Here is a 15252-nt window from a genome sequence, read left to right on the forward strand (position 1 = left end):
AAGAGATAAATAATAAACAGTAAACAGTTCTGTTTTGTTTTGAAGTTGTATGTTGTTCTTTTTGAAGTGCTTATTTGTTGAACTACATGGTAAGAACTGAGTAAAACCAGAGAAATAAGCTCTGCTCTCTTTTACAGTCCTTTTACTCCTTTATTAAGCAGAAAGTTCTGTTAGTTACACAGTGTTTTACATGGTACTTACAGAAAGTTGTGTCACATTTAAGTAGTTATTATATATATTTTAATATATATATATATATATATATATATATATATATATATATATATATATATATATATATATATATATATATATAATAACTACTTAAATGTGACACAACTTTCTGTAAGTACCATGTAATATATATTCTTTTGGGTTTCTGAATGGGTTTTTGTATGTGAAACGTGAAACATCCAGTCCTGTAGGGGGAGCAGTGCCAGGGGGCGGGCGCTAGGCTGTGGCTTAGGTGAGCAACAGGAGATGGGTCTCAGATTCAGCTGAGAACTCACACTGGGAACACCGTGTCTTCTCTGTATCCAGGTGGGGAAATATGTGGAACTGTGCATATAAATGTTTCCAAAGCACTATAAGAGGGATATTTGAGTGTATATGTTCGTTAAAAGGTTTTGCTGTGTAATATGAGCCGCTATGGTCTTGTGTGTTGGTGGACGCTCAGCATCGGGGAGCATTCACTCCCGCGGCCCGCTAGCCGCGCGCCTGGCCGGCGCTCTTGCCTCTGCCACTAGCATTAGCCACTGCCCCCGCTAACCGCGCGCCTTACCGGCTCCCCGCTGTTATTCCTCTCGCTCTTTCGGTCGCTAACTTCGCTCTATAACCGTGTTTAAGCCTGTAATTATCTCTCGTGTGTTCGCGCTCTAGTTTTAGCTATTTTCGCTCGGTAATTGTGCCCGTGTGTCGCTGTTTCTCAAAGTAGCTCGGGCTAATTTCGCGCCTTCATTCCTATTGTTTCTCTATACATTTACGCTAGCATTAGCAGTCGCTGTTAGTTAAATACATGTTTATTAAAAGTCAAGTCAATTTTATTCTCTTTTTAAGAGCCAGTTTGGCCTTGTTAAAGTAAATATAGAGCATCTGCCAACCACAATAATGAGTTATTACAGCTAGATAAGCTACAGTTTAAGGTTTCTCTAAGTAATCATGTTTTTATACACTTTGTTCAAGTTTTATACTTTGGTCAATTCTATACACTCTATGCAGATACAAATATTAGAAACTCTGCTTAAAATGAGATTTAAAAGCACTAAGATGTAGTTAGTGTGCTCAGTAAAAGTTAAAGGTGTTTTTGGTAATGTAGTGTGTTAATATGAAAGAAGTTTGAGTATTGGTATATGTATGCATATGTAAATGTATTAATATAGAGTAGTATTTTTATATTCATATATATATATATATTTATTTTTTTTTTTTGTAGAAACAGTATTAAGAGGGTTTGCTGATTAAAAAGTAAAGGTAATATGTACTGTGATATACAGAGTTTTGTTAACTGAAAAAAAGTAAAAAAAGGATTCTCTGTGAATGTATGTAAAATGCAGATGAGATGCAATGTGTATGTGAAACTGCAAAAGAAAGAGAAAAGAGACCAAAGTAAAAGTGGTTTAGTTTGTGTATGTTGTTAAATAAAGAGATTAAGCTGAGAACTCACTGGAAACACCGTCTCACTGTGTCTTCTCTGTATCCTGTATTCAGCTGATCTAGGCCCTGCTCACCCGGGGTCGCAAACTGTTATAGCCTAACCCACGCCTGGGGAGTGTAACAGTTAGTGTTTTTACATGGTACTTACAGTAGGATGTTCTACAGAGGGTTATTTGTTGAACTACATGGTAAGAACTGAGTAAAACCAGAGAAATAAGCTCTGCTTTCTTTTACAGTCCTTTTACTCCTTTATTAAGCAGAAAGTTCTGTTAGTTACACAGTGTTTTACATGGTACTTACAGTAGGATGTTCTACAGAGGGTTATTTGTTGAACTACACGGTAAGAACTGAGTAAAACCAGAGAAATAAGCTCTGCTTTCTTTTACAGTCCTTTTACTCATTTATTAAGCAGAAAGTTCTGTTAGTTACACAGTGTTTTATATGGTACTTACAGTAGGATGTTCTACAGAGGGTTATTTGTTGAACTACATGGTAAGAACTGAGTAAAACCAGAGAAATAAGCTCTGCTTTCTTTTACAGTCCTTTTACTCCTTTATTAAGCAGAAAGTTCTGTTAGTTACACAGTGTTTTACATGGTACTTACAGTAGGATGTTCTACAGAGGGTTATTTGTTGAACTACACGGTAAGAACTGAGTAAAACCAGAGAAATAAGCTCTGCTTTCTTTTACAGTCCTTTTACTCATTTATTAAGCAGAAAGTTCTGTTAGTTACACAGTGTTTTATATGGTACTTACAGTAGGATGTTCTACAGAGGGTTATTTGTTGAACTACATGGTAAGAACTGAGTAAAACCAGAAAAATAAGCTCCGCTTTCTTTTACAGTCCATTTACTCCTTTATTAAGCAGAAAGTTCTGTTAGTTACACAGTGTTTTATATGGTACTTACAGAAGGATGTTCTACAGAGGGTTATTTGTTGAACTAAATGGTAAGAACTCAGTAAAGAGAAATAAGCTATTTCTTCTCTGTTATCAGGTATTGACCTTTTATTTTCAAATCAAATAAATAGAGACTGATTAAAATGAACAGTATTGGTACTTATCATCATGTTACTGGGGTTAGTACCTCACACTTACCTGGTTATTACCTAGAACCTGCGAGATATTTCAGTGTAAGGAAACTGTATTGGTACTTATCATCATGTTACTGGGGTTAGTACCTCACACTTACCTGGTTATTACCTAGAACCTGCGAGATATTTCAGTGTAAGGAAACTGTATTGGTACTTATCATCATGTTACTGGGGTTAGTACCTCACACTTACCTGGTTATTACCTAGAACCTGCGAGATATTTCAGTGTAAGGAAACTGTATTGGTACTTATCATCATGTTACTGGGGTTAGTACCTCACACTTACCTGGTTATTACCTAGAACCTGTGAGATATTTCAGTGTAATTAAATTGAACTGTCCTTGTTCTTACCATCTTGTTAACCAACATAATTACCTAGTACTTTAGAGTTTGTACCACCCATGTACCTGTTTATTACCTAGTTCCATTTCAGTGTAATTAGGCAAGACTGTCCTGGTGCTTACCATCTTGTTACCCAAAATAATTACTTAGTACTTCCGAGTTTGTACCTCATTATTACCTGGTTAATACCTAGACATTTCAGTGTAATTAGGCAAGACTTTCCTGGTACTTACCATCTCGTTACCCAAAATAATTACTTAGTACTTCCGAGTTTGTACCTCACTATTACCTGGTTAATACCTAGATATTTCAGTGTAATTAGGCAAGACTTTCCTGGTACTTACCGTCTCGTTACCAAAAATAATTACTTAGTACTTCCGAGTTTGTACCTCATTATTACCTGGTTAATACCTAGACATTTCAGTGTAATTAGGCAAGACTTTCCTGGTACTTACCATCTCGTTACCCAAAATAATTACTTAGTACTTCCGAGTTTGTACCTCACTATTACCTGGTTAATACCTAGATATTTCAGTGTAATTAGGCAAGACTTTCCTGGTACTTACCATCTCGTTACCAAAAATAATTACTTAATACTTCCGAGTTTGTACCTCACTATTACCTGGTTAATACCTAGAACTTAGGGTACTGTAAAAGAAAGCGTTACCCATTTTATTACATTTCCTTGAAAGAAATACTATAAATATTGTAGTGCTGTGCAATTTATGTGGACATTATTTTCTGTTCTTCTGAGAAGATCTACAGAAATCCTACATGTTACCAAGGCACCATTTTCTGTATTCAGCTCTTTTTACATTGAGGAATTTGTAAACATCTATATTCATGTTTTTTTTTTTTGTTTAAAAAAATAATTTTGGTCATATGTCCTTTTTTGAACAGTTCTTACTGATGTTTTTTAAGACTATGTTATAGGTTTTGTTAATAAAATATCTCGATTTTGTGCAATTTATGTTCATTTCTAATAAAGGAAAAATACATATAAGTTTTCTTTCTTGGTCTTTAAATGTTTTTAGGTATTCACAACAAATTTGAGTAGAGAAAACATGAGAAAATGTTGAGTTGAAATAATTGAGTAGAAAAGGTAACACTACAGCAGTGGCGTGCAGTTAATATAGTGGGTACCCCTTCTGCAACCTTCTGAAAATCATAAATCTGATTGGTTAGATTGTCCTGCGACTTTGCTAACAGACTCATTACTACCCCCTTCAAAATCAGGAGAAGGGTCATGCAGACACAAGGGGGGAAATAACCATTTTAAAAAGCTTAGATTGTTAGAACAGCTGTCAGTCAGATATGAGTCCCATAGCAACTGAAAAACACTAAATATTTGAATTATTTGCTGTTTTTTTATTGTAGTTAATTTATAAAATATATGCTTATAGTTTACAATAACTATAATATATATATATTTCCTGATTAAATATTATCTAGTGATTAACATGCACATATTTGAACAACTTTTCTCTGAAGGGTTAAATGGGCCTTACTGCACACCACTGCACTACAGCATATTTTAAATATTACTCATTTAGATTTTAGCTGTGGGCTTTTATTCATAGAAGCAAATGTGCCCCCTCCACTGTGACAGTGACTAACAAAGAGTCAGGAGCTGCTCTTAGTGTCCCATTCAATAAAACCCAGTTGACTCACTCCCATCAAAAGGCCACGGTTCATCTTTATGAGCCAACCTTTCAAACTTCAAAACAGCTGTTACACAAGTCATTACTCAGTACAATGCCATCTCTGAGCCAGAACCACACAATGTTCTGCGCTCCACTTCTAGTTATGGTGCTCTGGACACTTATAAAGGATCTGCCTGTTTCTGCAGGAACGTGTTAAATACAGTCCATACACCAGGCATTTGTGGAGAGAGAGAACGAAGACGGTAATGATGTAATTTAATGCGAATTTCAAGACTCACATGCAAGCTGTCATTGATACAGAACTCAATGCCACCAAATAAAGCTCTGCAGACACAGAAGCTTTCCTTCAAAATGATGATCTCTGATATCTTCTGTTCTCTTGATTAGTTATAGACTGTGCTTTTCTCTCTGGCGCCATAGAGCCATTCGGAGCAGGACGTCTGTTTCTCTGTACAGTATCATGCCAATAAAATTGCCTAATTTAATCTACCCCACCTCCACACACACGCACACCCCCCGCAAAAGTAAAGTCCCCAAGAGAGAAAGTGGAATAGGCCAAAATGCGATTTGATATGCCTACCCATCTGGCTTAAAGCCCAAGACTCTCCCCCAGCTCTTCAGCTCACTGACAGCTGAACCGCTCATACCTCCCCCCCAACAACCCCCCCCCCCACCTTTATGGTGAGCTTGACGCCAGGCTCTATGTGCACCACCACTATTACTCATGCTGTTTAGCAGGCCCAGAATATTTCAGCACCTTCCTGTTTTAAAGAACACAGGGACACTCAATGCCATGGCATGTGCTGAAAGCAGGGCAGGCGACTCTCTGAAACTCCACTTAAAGACGACAAAAGTTATTTCCCTCTCACCCCAAATGCAGTTGAATTAATTGGTAATTGATATGCTCCATGTCCTTTTTTTCCTGGCATCACAAGCTAGTGTAATTAATAAATACTACAAGTATAAGTTTCACTAATTTTACAAAAATGAAATTAGTTAAATATTACTCAGAAAAGTAATGGCCATCAAGCTTCCGGCGCTCAGAGGGAGCAAAATTGGCCCTGCTCCCTCCGGGTGGGTAGATGGCGCTCTCTCCCCACATCGCTAAAGGATGATGTCCGCAGCACAGGGCATCTGTGAGCTGATGTATCAGAACAGAGTCGCTGTGCTTTCCTCCAAGTGCTCTGTGATGCTGCTCAGCAATGCTGCATCAGCCGCAGCTGGAAAAGAAGCGATGGCTGACTTCACATGTATCAGAGGAGGCATGTGATAGTCTTCACCCTCCTGGTATGTTGGGGCATCACTAGTGATAGTGAGTCCTAATGAGTGGGTTGGGTAATTGGCTGTGCTAAATTGGGGAGAAAATGGGAAAAAATTGAAATGAAATTATAATATAAAATTAATTGAAAATATTTTGATGCTATTAGAAGCCATTAAAAATGTTTATCTAAAAGTTGACTAAAAACATTGAAAACAACAGTGTTCCTGAATGAGAAAAGGGCAAATCATTATAATAAATGGCATTAGTGTGCTTCTGCTACCATTCCTACAAAGCCAAATATATTGATTTTAAAAATAGAATGTTGCTAATGTTGCTGATACTAAAACTACTGTGAACATGGAGATATCAGAATGCCAAACTTAGTCTTTATCTGCTCATTCACACAACATTAAATCAAAGAAATGCAGAATCAGAACTAAAAAGAGATAGGGAAGAGCACAACATAATCCTCACTAAGGGCATTTTTTTTTTTTACAGCACTAAATGAACTCTGCTTCATTTGTACCGGTTCGACTGAACAGGTGTGAAAACAGTAATCACACTTGAGTGTGGATCAAAACAAACCACTCATAACAGACCAATAAATATACAGAATAAGTAATATACTCAATTAGTTAAAGGAACAACTGTTTTGAACACAACACAGAAAGATGGGAGTCTTGAGGAGTTCCATTTTCCATCTTATGTGCACCACTTTCCACAGAAGAGGAGCTGTGCCTTTAGATGATGGGGTTAAATTTAACACATTAACCTAAATGCCCATACTTCTGCTTTTACTATTTTTTATTGGATAAACCACCAACACTAGAACTTTCTAACCCAGAGAAATGGCTTGGTTCTGAAGCACCGGTAAAGGGGCTGAGCTGGGAGGTTTACCGGCTACACACACCCCATGCACCTGCACTAATAGTGCACTAATAGGCGCTAAACTCTCATCACCAGACTTGAACCAATGGAAGGGCCATCATATGTATGCATATGTATGTTTTATGGATGTTTAGCTTCTTTAACAACACACAGCTCCTCTTTTCTGGAAGGCAGTGGATATAAGTTAGCTAGTTCCACACAGAGCTCCTATCTTTTTGAATGTTGTGTGTGAAAGCTGGATAGCCATGCTGTAAATAAGAGTAAATAGCCTGTTGGAATGCTGGGTTAGTATAGCTAGCTACTTTACTTTAAATACATTTTAATTTAAATACAATACAAATATAAACCATATACAATATCACAAACGCATTTAAAAAAAAAAACTCTTAAAAGTGGTCCAGGCAGAATAAGTTGGATACTGTAACTAATAACTTGATGATATTACTACTACAAGTATTATGTGTTACAATTTTTTTTTCTTAAAATAAAAAAGGATAATTATTCTGCAGCTGGATCCAATTAAGGCTATGTTAATCATAAGCACAGATGCCACCATTTCTCTTCATGGCAGCCCCTTCTGAAGAGCAGGGTGAAGGAGGGGGGGTCTGGATGGGGTTATGTTGTGTTAAAGTACTGCTAATTATATTCAGTGCTCTGCAAACTCTGTGGCACATTTTTCCTCAGAGTCCGTCTGACACACTTTCCACACAAACAGTCAGTCACTCACTTACTCACCCTTTACCTCGTTCACTGGGTTAGGAGGGATATAGAGGACAGGCTGTAATAATATTTGATATAATTAGCAGGGGAGGGTAAACAGAACTGCACCTGGATCTCCTGCCACAGCAGTGCTGAGCTCTATGCTGGCAGAGAAGGCTGAGACACTCGCTGGCTTGGTTACTGGTAGGAACTGGGTCAATACAAGAAAAGGTCATAAGGAAGTCCCAGGTACTGAGATTAGATAAAGTGACATCAGCGAGAGCATGTATTAAAAAACGCACAGAAGTAAGCGGTTATTATTTTGTATTAGAGTCAATATTTACTATATTTCCTTAATTAATTTTGTACCTGCAGCATAGTTGTTTAAATGTCATACAAACACTGTGGTACAATATTATTTTTTTAATTCAATGCAGGACTAATCATTAACTTAATGATTACGAACAACATTTCTCCCAAATTCCAAATAAAAATATTGTCATTTAGAGTGTTTATTTCCAGAGCTTTCAGACCTCAAATAATGCAAAGAAAATTCATAATAAGTTCATATTCATAAAGTTTTAAGATTTAAGAAATCAATATTTGCTGGAATAACCCTGGTTTTTAATTACAGTTTTCATGCATCTTGGCATCATGTTCTCCTCCACCAGTCTTACACACTGCTTTTGGATAACTTTATGCCACTCCTGGTGCAAAGATTCAAGCAGTTCAGTTTGGTTTGATGGTTGTGATCATCCAGCTTCCTCTTGATTTTATTCCAGAGGTTTTCAATTTGGCAAAATCAAAGAAACTCATCTCATTTTTAAGTGGTCCCTTTTTTTCCAGAGCTTTATATATATTTATAGTTCTCAGTTAGCTTTTTTATAATGTAGGCACTTTTTTACTATCGTAAAAACATTAAGCTATTTAAACATGTTCAAGATTTTTTTTTTCTTCATGTCATCTGAGAATTACAGCATCATTAAGAAAGTAACTTTTAACAGTAGTCACACGCTAAAGACACTTTAATAATATATGATAATTAACAGTATAAATTCTACCTAATAATTATCATGTTGTCTCCATACTTAACTGAGATAAAGCTTTAGCTTAAAATGTATCTTTGAAACTGAACATGGTTACCACAAACAGTTCAACATGTTTGCAACAACGTTTTTATCAGATTCTAATTTTGATTATGCAGCTTGCCATAACAGGGTTGACACATGCCTGAAAGGAAATAAAAAGTGAAAATATAAAGGAATTCATCTGTTTTTTTTATTTCTGTCTAGCCTGAAGTATTTTAAATATAATAAACAAAGTATTACAAATCCTAATCCTAAGTCCTTATTAGGAAAAGTTTGAGGGTCAAACTGCACAGTATTCTGATAATAACCCATACATGCAATGAAATAGGTCTAGTACTGTAGAGAACATGCATCATTTTATAAATAAACACGTTTTAAACTACACTTTGTTAAATTTCCAAAAAACATTAAGTATTACAGGAATTAGGAGACCTTGAGGTTTCCCTACTAAACTGAACTGAGCAATAAGCAAACAACCTGGCAGACAGTGAGGGCCACAGTGGTGGAAGATCAAAGGAGTATGTGCACACATGTACTAGGCTTTTTTTGGTGCTGGTTTCTTGTGCAAATACAACCCATCTGCCAGCATGCTGTGTCATAAATCGGTGTACACTTAATGTACCACGTTCGTGAAAGAATGCAAAACATTTCCCTCCCCTGCGCAGATATTATTACATATTCAGTGTGTTTTACAAACATTGGGGAAATACTGGAGGGCAGTTTTACAACTTTGATTTTACTCTGCTTCTTAATGCCAAACACAAAGCAGTAGTGCCTCAAATGTAAATATGAATGTATGGGAAAATTTCTTATTTTCATTTATGGATTAAAAAAATCAGTATATATGTATCTGTATTTAGTTATATATACAGTTCTGGAAACAATTAAGAGACCACTGCAAATTTGTCTAAAAATCAGCATCTCTACATGTATGACAGCCATTCCATTCCAGTGTCAGTTTAAATCCAACCCAAGTATACCTCATTCTACTTAATGTGCTTCATATTTAATGAAGAAAAGTATAAAAAAACACTGCTGTGGTCATAACAATCCTCTTGCAATAGGACAAGCTGTCTGGCAAAACAAGTGCTAGGAATAGCTCAAAAGTAATTGGAATAAAAAAAATAACTATTAACCATGCCAAAGGAGTTGAAAAGAAAGGTATTGAGTGAGGAAAAGAGGGGCTCAATTCTTGCTTTCCTTGCAGATGAATACAGTGAGTGTCATGTTGCTTTCATTCTTAAAATTTCTAATGGCAGTTCAATGCAACAAATTAAAGCAGAAGACTGGGGAGAACAAAGCTACAGACTGGCAGAGGGCAAAATCAACTCTGCAATGACCGGGATGACCTTCATCTTATATCTTATTCGAATGTTAGTCAGCAACCGCAGGATCACATCAAGTGACCTACAAAAGGCATGGCAAATGGCAGCTGGGGTGAAGCTTCTAGAGCAGGGTTGTCCAAACTACGGCCCACGGGACATTTGCGGCCCGGTTCCTTTTTTGGAGCGGCCCGCGAGGTATTTTATAAATAGAATGAGAGTTGGCCCGCTGTTAAGCATGTTTTTATAGTGTGAGATTCATAGTTTGAACACTAGATGTCAGAAAAACAGGCCAAAGAGTCTAAAAGCGGAGAGGGTGCGCAGTTGTAGTGCAGAAAAACAGACCAAAGAGTCTAAAAGCAGAGAGAGTGCGCAGTTGTAGCGCAGAAAAATGGGCCAAAGAGTCTAAAAGTGGAGAGGGTGCGCAGTTGTACACTGGAGCTACCTTCCTAACCCTGAAGGGTACTATTTCATGACTACTTATTAAAGTTATTTTAAAATCCCCAGATAAACCAGTGGCACTCACTATTTTATAGATTCCTCTTCAGTTTTATCATCTTTATATACTGATGACAAAATGAGTAAAAGGCTTAGTGGCTTCATGTGGACCTTTATACCATTCAGAGCACCATATACCCTGTGACTTGCCATGTTTTTTTTTGTTTTTTTCTCAAAAAAAGTAGTTGACCCCTGTAGGCTGGTCTCATTGGGTATACCTTATTAGATTTAAGGGTAACTTTTAACATTTCTTAATTGATGCCCCAATAAAATACCCCTTCGGCTGTCTGTCTTTCTGTAAGTCTCAAATTTAAACTTAGCTTTGCGCTACTCCAAGCTATGGGTATCTCTCCTGGGCGGTATATGATCACCACTACCTGTGGCTTCCAGCAGAGATGTGGTAACTGAGACACTCAGTGTGGAGGCAGGGCCTCTTTCTACCGATGGATAACCTGAGGCTCTCTACCTCGCATATACTGGCAATAAATACAGCAGGACTAACCTGGACCATATGCTGGCCGCCCCTGATCTTCAGCCTCCTATCTCAAAGAAACAGCCCCACACTGAGGTAAACTCATTGACTCTCCATCCTACACGTAGCCTCCCTGTAATTGGGCTCAGAGTTTGGGCTATTGCTCAGAAGCAGCTTTTGAGTGCCGTTTGTTGTAGAGCATGTGGTTCTTGTTGAGGTTCATGGATAATCAAAGAGATGTGTACGAGCAGTGAAAACTTCCGACTCACCTCCACGATGCCCGTGTGAAACTTGACCTTTGTAGGATGTTTTGAGATCGTTGAGCAACGGACAAAAGCTTTCAAAACCACAAGCCCCCATAGACCCTAAAATTACAAGTGGTGCCACTGTGACACAATGATGGAGAACCTTAGCCTCAAATAACTCCTTACTTACGCAACAGCCCCCAGCCGTTGTGTCTGGGTGACATTATTGTCACAGCTTATAAACAAGGGACAGATTTACAGATCATATATTCTACATTATGCGTAGACCTCTTCTTTTTTTATATATATATATTTTTGCTGGAGCTAAAACTACAAGAACTTCTGAAAACAATGCAGATGTCGTCAGAGGCAAAATTAAACTGGAAATAAAATAAACATCAGCTCATTTTTTTATGAGACTTAAGAGATAGAGAGATTATATCTGTTAACATTAATGTTCAAAGGAAGTTGATGTAGGGGATACATTATATTACAATAATTAACAAATTGCATAACAAGACAATGAAACATTTTGTCAATAGACTGTACAGCACACTCCAGTCTAAAAGTTCTATTGAAACACATAGAAGATTTACAGCTCTACATAAAATTAAAGACAACTTTAAAATGATGAGTTTCTTTGATTTTATCAAATTGAAAATTGAAAACCTCTGGAATATAATCAAAAGGAAGATGGATGATCACAAGCCGTCAAACCAAGCTGAACTGCTTGAATTTTTGCACCAGGAGTGGCATAAAGTTATCCAAAAGCAGTGTGTATGACTGGTGGAGGAGAACATGCCAAGTTAATTGCCTGGGATTAAAAAACAGGGTTATTCCACCAAATATTGATTTCTGAACTCTTAAAACATTATGAATATGAACTTGTTTTCTTTGCATTATTTGAGGTCTGAAAGCTCTGCATCATTTTGTTATTTCAGCCATTTCTCATTTTATGCAAATAAAGGCTCTAAATGACGATATTTTTATTTGGGATTTGGGAGAAATGTTGACCATAGTTTATAGAATAAAACCACATTAATTTTACTCAAACATGTATCTAGAAATAGCAATTATTTTATTTATTTTCAGTCTGATTTAAGACTTCATGCACGAGTCATGCACGATGCCTTCATAAACATTAGTGAACAATTTGGTCATTCTAAAGAGCTCTCTGAACTATAATGTGTTATGTATTAGGATTCCACCACTACAGAGATATTCCAACTGTGAGTTGAGATAATCAACTGTGAGTTGAATTACTGAATAGTGAAAGAATTTACTGTACATTATGAAACTTAAAATGTTACAAAGTGGAGTCAGCCAGTGTTGAGGAACATAAGTGCAGAAAAGTCTTAAATGCTAGGTGGGGCAAAGCAAATTGCTACTAAGTGATGCAAATTTTGCAAATAGCATAACTCAAAAATTAATAGCCATGGGCAGCTTCCAAACTCTATGACAAGAAAAGAAAAACAACTTGATGCTCACAAAGCAAGAAGTTTTCAGGTTGCTGTTTCAACAGTTTGGAATGTTGATTAGAAATATAAGCTAACAGGGGGGGTGCTGAGTGCTGCCATTATGATCGGGAGATCGCTGGTTCGAAACCCAGTCATGTAGCTTGCCATCAGCTACCGGAGCCCTGAGAGAGCACAATTGGCTTTGTTCTCTCTGGGTGGGTAGATGGTGCTCTTTCCCCTCATCACTCCAAAGGGTGATGTCGCTTAACACAAGGCATCTGTGAGCTAATGTATTGGAACTGAGTCTCTGCGCTGTCCTCTGAGCCTCCTGGCTTTTCGTCAATGTTGCATCAGCAGCAGTTCGAAAAGAGTCTTCACACTCCTGGTGTTGTGGCATCACTAGTGAGGGGGATATACAGCTGAGTAGCAGCTGAATGGGTTGAACAATTGGCCTAGTTAAATTGGGAGAAAAATGGGGGAAACTTTTGAAATAAATCTTTTAAAAAAGCAGCTAAAAGGAACAGTAGCGATTAAGTGAAAATTTTGGTAATAAAAATGTATCATCTTTCTACACATCTTTCTTTTGTCAGAATTAAAGTCCCTCTAAAAATGATGTATCACATCAGACCTGGATGCTTCCCACATTGGATATGGCATATTATAATTCTGCTCATGTTCCCAATATGCTTAAGAGACTCGAGACCCAGTTGGCATGCTTATCAAATCAAATCAAATCAAATTTATTTGTATAGCGCTTTTTACAACTGGTGTTGGCACAAAGCAGCTTTACAGAAACATGATTACAGGACAAAGAATCAGGCAAAACATTAAACATAGAAAATACAGAATACAGAACCCCCAGTGAGCTCGGAGGCAAGGAAAAACTCCCTCAGAGCTGCAGGAGGAGGAAGAAACCTTGGGAGGACCAAGACTCACATTAAAGGGGGGACCATCCTACCACTGGTCAAATGGCTTTTAAATTAATTTTAAAAGGTCTTTCATACATCCACATAGGTTTTATATATTCAGGTGTATAGCAGCTCCACTAATGGCTTATAGAGTAAGATGGATGATGAGCAGCTGATCTGTGGTGGTGGATGGAGAAGAGCTGACTTCAGAAACTTCCAGTCTGGCCAGACAGAGGACATGAGAGCCTGAGGGTCCAACATCCCTCGGTATCGGGTCAGACAGGTGGGCAGTCAGTAACTCGGAGGAAGGCAGAGAGATGGAATTAGTTTTGACTGGATTTATGTAAAACAGAGAATATAAAACATTATCAGAGTGTGGCTAATGACTCCGGCAGAACTGAATAAAACAGCCTAACTAAAGGCAGAGAGCCAGAAGGTAACATAGACATGAAGGCTCCCTGAAACTCTGGCATCCACCCACTCCACCGTCCACAAACCTGAGTGACCGTGTGCAGTGGGAGAACAGCAGCACCAGCATCTCAGTTTACCACAATTTCCTCTGTCCATGAACCCCTGAATCTGCAGCCTTATCTAAAGGGAAAAACATTAATTACCAAAAGCTAAACTAAACAAGTAAGTTTTCAGTCTAGACTTAAAGATTGAGACTGTGTCTGAGTCCCGAACATATTCGGGGAGATTATTCCAGAGTTGAGGCGCTTTATAAGAGAAAGCTCTTCCTCCTGCAGAGCTCCTCTGAATTTTAGGAACTACTAATAAACCAGCACCCTGAGATCTAAGTAATCGCAGTGGTTCATAACAGGAGATGAGGTCTTGTAAATACTCAGGAGCGAGCCCGTGTAGGGCTTTATACGTTAACAGGAGAATTTTATAGTCTATGCGGAATTTGACTGGAAGCCAGTGCAGTGCTGATAGTACTGGACTAATATGGTCAAATTTTCTCGTTTTAGTAAGGACCCTGGCTGCAGCATTTTGAACTAGCTGAAGTTTATTTAAGTTACTGCCGGAAATCAAAGGAGCAACCACTCTGTAGATGATATTAAATACCATGTACAGGGTGTCAAACTCACAGAAATACTGGCTGCTTTTATGAAGATCATATACAGCTTTATGACGGATATGCAGAGATTTAAAAGCTGCACGATGACTTCCACAACTTATATGACTATTTATATAATTTACTGTAGATGATCTGGAAGCTACATATGGAATATTATGATTAAGCATGTTGAGGAGGAAAGATGTGCTCCTCACCTGATACCACCATTAGTCATCTCATAAAAATATAATGATGAAATGGTGTACCCAACAGATTTAGTTTCTTCTTCTGCTAATGCATCTAGACTCATCTCTCTATCACACCACACACATATATCTTCTGCAGGGCTGTTTCATCTTTATGCTTATCCTGTCTCTCTCACTGGAAGTTTTATTTAAGGCTGCTCTGATCACTTTAGCAGGTGATGAGGACGGAAAGGTTCAATGAGATGCCCTCAAAGGTCCCATTTGAGACTGATGGCATTTCCCTCAGCCAATTTCCCTGCTCATAATTGGTTCCTGAGTTATTGTGTTATTGTGCATTCTGCAGTTACCCTCAGTTTTTTATGGTTTAACTGGGTAAGTGTGGAACCATGTTACACATGTA

Source organism: Astyanax mexicanus, chromosome 1 (genome assembly GCF_023375975.1).
Source record: "Astyanax mexicanus isolate ESR-SI-001 chromosome 1, AstMex3_surface, whole genome shotgun sequence".
Classification (NCBI taxonomy): domain Eukaryota; kingdom Metazoa; phylum Chordata; class Actinopteri; order Characiformes; family Acestrorhamphidae; genus Astyanax; species Astyanax mexicanus.